The sequence below is a fragment of the Delphinus delphis genome, chromosome 10 (genome assembly GCF_949987515.2).
Source record: "Delphinus delphis chromosome 10, mDelDel1.2, whole genome shotgun sequence".
Lineage (NCBI taxonomy): Eukaryota > Metazoa > Chordata > Mammalia > Artiodactyla > Delphinidae > Delphinus > Delphinus delphis.
The window spans coordinates 78,291,958-78,298,088 of record NC_082692.2 but is presented as its reverse complement, the minus strand read 5'-3'; positions in this window follow the sequence as shown (position 1 = coordinate 78,298,088).

The window sequence follows — 6,131 nt, the reverse complement described above, 5'->3', positions numbered from 1 at the left end:
GTAACACTCATCATAAATGAAGAAAGTATGATTTAAAAATAAACCCTAGAAGCAGGGCTGATAAAGGAGACATCCCTGCCCTGAGCTCACCATAGCCCGTGTCAAGTCAACGTTTTAATTTCTAGGGGGCTGGATTCTACAAAGAAGAGGCATGTTTATTTGTTCTCCAAGAGGCAACAAACACCCCAGACTTCAGGCTTCTCTAGCAGGGTCTTTGTGAAACTAGTTAATCCAGTCAAATTGAGTTAATGGCTACAGAGAGGTTGATGGAATGGGCAATTTACTGTTCAATAATGAGCTGTCAATATGGGTCAAAGAACCCCTTTGATCAAGCCAATCACGGCAACCGTTCAGGGTTCCATTGATTTCTCTGCAATTAGTGGGCACGGTGCTAAAAAGCAAAGACGAAGACAGACCTGACTAGAAATGTGTCTCCTCTGTGCCGAGCAGAGAGCCTGACAGCAGGAGCTGGGCACGTGGCCTCAGAGAGCGTTGGCACCTGGCGATGAGTCCCAGAATCCCCTGTGATTTAGGTCTCTGGGCAATTGCAGTCAAAGTTTGGTTATGAATCTACAGTAGGAAGAATTGGAAACCAGAAAATACCAGTCGTGTATAATTTAAACGGCTCTCTCTGCCTCATTGACTATGTATACAGGTTTTCCCTTAAACTTAATAATGAGTTTTTTTTTGTTTGTTTTTGTTTTTGTTTTTTTTGCTGTACGCAGGCCTCCCACTGTTGTGGTGTCTCCCGTTGCGGAGCACAGGCTCCGGACGCGCAGGCTCAGCGGCCATGGCTCACGGGCCTAGCCGCTCCACGGCATGTGGGATCTTCCCGGACCGGGGCACAAACCCGTGTCCCCTGCGTCGGCAGGCGGACTCTCAACCACTGCGCCACCAGGGGAGCCCAATAATGAGTTTTTGATCATACATCCACTCCTTATCAAAAATCTGAGTCTCTGATGATCATTTTTGGGAGGTTGGGAGGATACTTTAGTTCTTTGCTGATGGACTTGAATTTATCTTCCCCCTTCTTTGAATTGAAATACTTCATGTCTTAGCTCCAGGTTTTAAAACATTGGCTAATAATTTATACTGGATTTTGTTTAAAGCTGGGCTTCACCTGAAATCATAAATCAAACGACAGAAGTGAGGATTTTCACATAATTCCCTGAGAGATTTATCTTCACATAAAAATGTGAAAAGTGAGGTGAAAAAAAGAATAAATGACAACTAAAAGCATCCCAAGTATAAAAGTCAAAATTTTTCCTGCGTTCATTGTCATCAGTCTGTTGTTTTCATCCAAGAATGCTCATCGCCGTCAGAGTTCACCCTCTTGTCTGTGGGGTTAAAGTAATTCCTCAAGTGGAAAATCTCCACCAGAGATACGGGTTTCCAGAAGTGTCCACAATGAGTAACACATTTAAGAAAAAACACCCATCATGTATCCAGGAAGAAGTATTGTTTAAGGAGGCAAAGAGATTTGCAGATTCCAGACCTTCACAATTACAAATTCCAAAGCAGAGCCTTCAAACAAAAATGCAGAGTCTTGACTGCTTTTCTCAAATATTTAAATGTGTTCTTCAAATTATTCAAGTAGTATATGGTTTTTAAAGGTTTGGTTTGAAAAAACCCACAGTGCCTGGCTTCCAGCACCTTCCCCAATAGTATCCCACATCCAGAGGCCACCACTTTTAACCTTGTCTTGGGGGTTTGACCCCTGTCTTTCTAAACAACGTGCTTGTACTGCTTTTGAACTTCTTTTCCAGTCTTAGATATTAACTTTTAACTGCCCACCATGAAAAGTAAAGCTCCGTGCAGACACACATTTTCTCAGATCCTCTGAAAAAGTTTCAGTCCTGGCTGAAAAAAAAAAAAAAAAAAAAAGGACATGAAGGCAGAAGAATTTGTGCTGATTGAGAGCACAGTGGTCTGGGCCCCATTCCTAATTGCTGGGCCCGTCGTTTCCATGGATTTCCCATCCTGCTCTCATTAATTCCACGCCTGCTCTCCATCTTCTCAATCTGTTTTTATCCTAGCTTTGCTTCCATTTACATTGTTATAATGACATAAATGTTATTCACAATTGAGCCATGAGTTATTTCAGAGTTATATTTTCTTTCCTGTACAACTTTGGTGCAATTGGGGTTAATAATTGTCTTGTGGTTTTGGGCATAGTTTGGGCATAAGTTCCTATCTCAGACCTAGACTCTCAGGCAAGAGTATAAATACACTCTCAGTATTTTCAAACTCATCATGTATTTGATCTGTTTCTTCTTTTTGGAGATTCCCTTCTAGAAGCCTCCACTCTATTCATTCATTCATTCATTGATTCAAGAAATGTGTGTGGGTGTCTACTAGGTGCCAGGCCATCTTCTAGGCGCTGAATGTGCATGAAAGATAGGATTCTTGCCCTCCTGGAGTTTACATTGGAGTTGGAGGAGATAGAAATAAGCAATAAGTCTAATAAAACATATTATTTTAGATGTTGGTACATTGTATGGGAAAAAAAAGTGAGCTTGTCAAGATGGATTGGGAGTGCAGGAAGGGGGGGCGCTAATGATATTATGAACAGAGGAATTGGGAGAGGTGACATTTGAGCAGCCTTGAAGGGATGAGCGGGTCACGGGGAAGCGCATTCCAGGCAGAGGGAATGGTCGTGGCAAAGGCTCTGATGTGAGAATGTGCCTGCTGTGTTCAGGCCATAGCTAGGAGACGGGAGTGCAGCAGATGCGTGAGGGGAGAACGGTCGAAGAGGACAACACAGAGACATTGGGAGGCGGCATCTCGCAGGGCCTTGTGGGCCACTGTAAAGGGGAACTTGAACTTGAAAAGGATCACACCATGGTGATTGGTCTGTCAAGAAGAGCACCAGGGGCGACGCAGGGAGACCAGTTAGGAGACCAAGATCCAGGAGGCAGAGAGTGGCGGAGTGGACCAGGTGTTAGCAGGAGAAATGGTGGAAAGCGGCCAGACTCTGGGTAGATTTTGAAGTTACTGTGAGTATGATTTCCTAGGGAAGTGAATGTGAAGAGGAGAGAGGGGGAGAAAGAAAAAGAGGTATCACGGGGAACCCACTTCCTGCTCCAGTCTTTCTGGAGCTTTCGAGGTCATCGACAAGGTTGTCATCCTGAGATCTCTCTTTTTTTCTTCATTGGAAAAAAGCAGGAACCTCATTTTAAAAAAAGGAAAAATTGCATATAATTCTGCCACCCAAAGATAACTACTGGTAACATTTTGATGTATGCTTTGCCAGACCTTTTTTTTAATTGAAATATAGTTGATTTACAATGTGTCAATTTCTGCTGTACAGCAAAGTGATTCAGTTATTAATATATATACATTTTTAAAAATTTTCTTCATTATGGTTTGTCATAAGATACTGAATACAGTTCACTGTGTGTAGCACCTTGTTGTTTGTCCATTCCCTGAGCTCTCTCTTTATACCATCCCAGGGATTCCTCTTCCCTTGGGTTGGATTCTCCATTTTCTAGGTAGAGTTCATCCTCTGCGACTTCCTTCCTGAGAATGGACAGATGGGAGATATGTTTGAGATTTTTGTAGGTCTTCAAATGCCCATATTCATTCCACAGTAAAGGGTGAGTATGGGATTCTAGGCTGGTAATCATTTTACCTTGATCTCTGAAGGCCCTGTTTCATGGTCCCCAGTGTCCCATTTCAGAAGATATGAGCCATTCTGATGCTCATTCCTTCCTAAGTGACTTTGTTTTTTCTTCTCTTTAACCCTTGGCATTTTCTTGTTGTGCCCACTGTTCTGAGTTTTCACAGTGGGGCGACTTTAAAAGAAATCCCTGTTGCTGGGTACTCAGTGGATTCTTTCAAATTAGAAACGTGGTGTCGTTCAGCTCTAGAGTGTCTCTCGTCTTAGTTTTCTCTTTTCTCTCTGGAACTCTTACTCAGGTGGTGGCTCTCCTGACAGCTTCTCTCTGAACACCGTCAGGGAGGTTCCTAGTTCGGATTCTCCAGAAGAAAACAGAATCTGCCCAACCAGTTCATCTAGTTGAGACAAGACAAATTGGTCATGAATTGCTAACCAGCCAATGAATCAGTTTCCCTCAGCTTCACTCATCTGATCAGCTTTGGGTCACATGACCACAGCTGCCACTCCTGAGAGTTCCATAAAGGAGGATAGGCATTTGGGAACGGGCTTATGTCCCTAAGATAGAGCTAATTGCAAATATTCTTTGCTGTCAAATCTTATGTCAAGTAATAGATTCTGGGCTGGAAAATATGGTTTTATAGATATATATAATATATATATTAAAATATATATTAAAATATATATGTATAGTTTAAATATATATATTATAAATATATATTATTCCCCTAGTAAATTGTAAAAATATTTTAAATATGATATACCTTTCTCTTTAGATGTACATTCCAGATGGATCAAAGATTTAAGTGAAGAAAGAGAAAGAGAGAGAAAGGAAGGAAGGGAGGAAGGAAGGAAGGGAGGAAGGAAAGAAGAGCATAAATATACCAGAGGAAAACATGGATGAATATTTTTCAAACCATGGTGTTGGAAAGGTTTGACAATAAGAACAGAGACCATAAGGCAAAGAATGACAAACTTAACTACATAAACACTGTAAACTTTTATGTTGAAAAAAATTCCATAAAAATGTAGAAAAATAACTAGAGGAAATTTTGCAACAGTTGACAAGCATTTAGTTTCCTTAAGCTATGAAGAGTGCTCACAGATCAATAAGGAAGATTTCGTAGAGGAATTGATAAAGCAAGATAGGCATTTCATCAAAGAGGAAATATATAGCGTCAGTACAATTGTGAAGAGAAATTCAGCGTCATACTAATAAGAGAAATGTAATGGGAAAGCAACACTGTTTCTGTTGCCGAAGATTAAAATGGGTGATAAAAATGTCTTGGCAAAGGGGGAGACAGGCCCTCTGTTTAATGTTGGTGGGAATGTGAGTTGGTGTATAATTTTTAGAAAAATAATTTAATCCTTATATACTATGTCAAAATGCAAAACGTTCAGCCCTCTTATTCAGCAATTACACTTCTAGGGATTTGGGGTAAGAAATAATTACCCACGTGTGAAAATATATGCATGTAAGATGGTCAACCCTAGGGTGTTTACGAGAGTGAGAAAATGAAAATGATTCAAATTGATATCAATTAAGGATTGAAAGGGGAAAAGTTGGTACATAAAAATAATGGAATCCTATGTGGTCATTAGAAGTGATGATGTCAATCCATATTTACCGGCATGGAAAGACATCTACCATACATGGTGGGGCGAACAAAGCAGTTTATAAGGTACAAGTTTAGAATGATCCTATTAATATATATCTAGGTGAATTTCAGTGAAGCTAAGTGTCTCTAGAATGTACGTTCCCCCGAGGACAAGGCCTTCATGGTCTTCACTGCTGTGTTCCCAGTGCCTCAAACTGTGCCTGGTACTTTGCAGCTGTGCAATAATGTTTGCTGAATGAATGAACGAATGCAAGCGGTTTACAGAGTTCTTCACCAAAAGTTTAACATGAAGGAGTGCTGGTAATTTTTTCTGTGCTCTCTACATTTTCTCTGTCTTTTGAGTTGCCTTCAAAATGTTTACTTTTACCAAAACAGATGCAGTATTAAAAACCTATGGTAATGCCTTCTGCTGGTGAGAACGTGGCAGTCCCAAATGTTTCAGTGACTGTGTAAACTGGTTTAACTCTTTCTGAAAACCACTGGATATTCAATATTTGAAAATCACAAAGAGTTCCTTCCTTGTGCCTATTAATCCTGCCTGGGTATTTATGCTAAGGAAAAAAAAAAAACGTAAAATATGAAATGCTGTGTACATCCCAAGGTGTTCATCATGGTTTTTATATTAGGAAAATAACAACCCTGGACAACCTAAAGGCACTTCTAACGGAGGGAAGAGTAAAAGTAAATTATGAAAATCCACTAGGTGGAATTTCCTGTAACCATTACCAGTTCTGAAGACTCTGCAGCAACATGAACAAAGAGAGGCTGAAAACACAGGCACGCAACGACTTAAATTCTGCATAAACAAAGTAATGGTGCTTTGGTATTAAGAGTGTGGAATTCTGGGAGCCGTTTTCTGAAAAGAGCGGAAAGAACATGAGCTTTCGAGCTGCAGA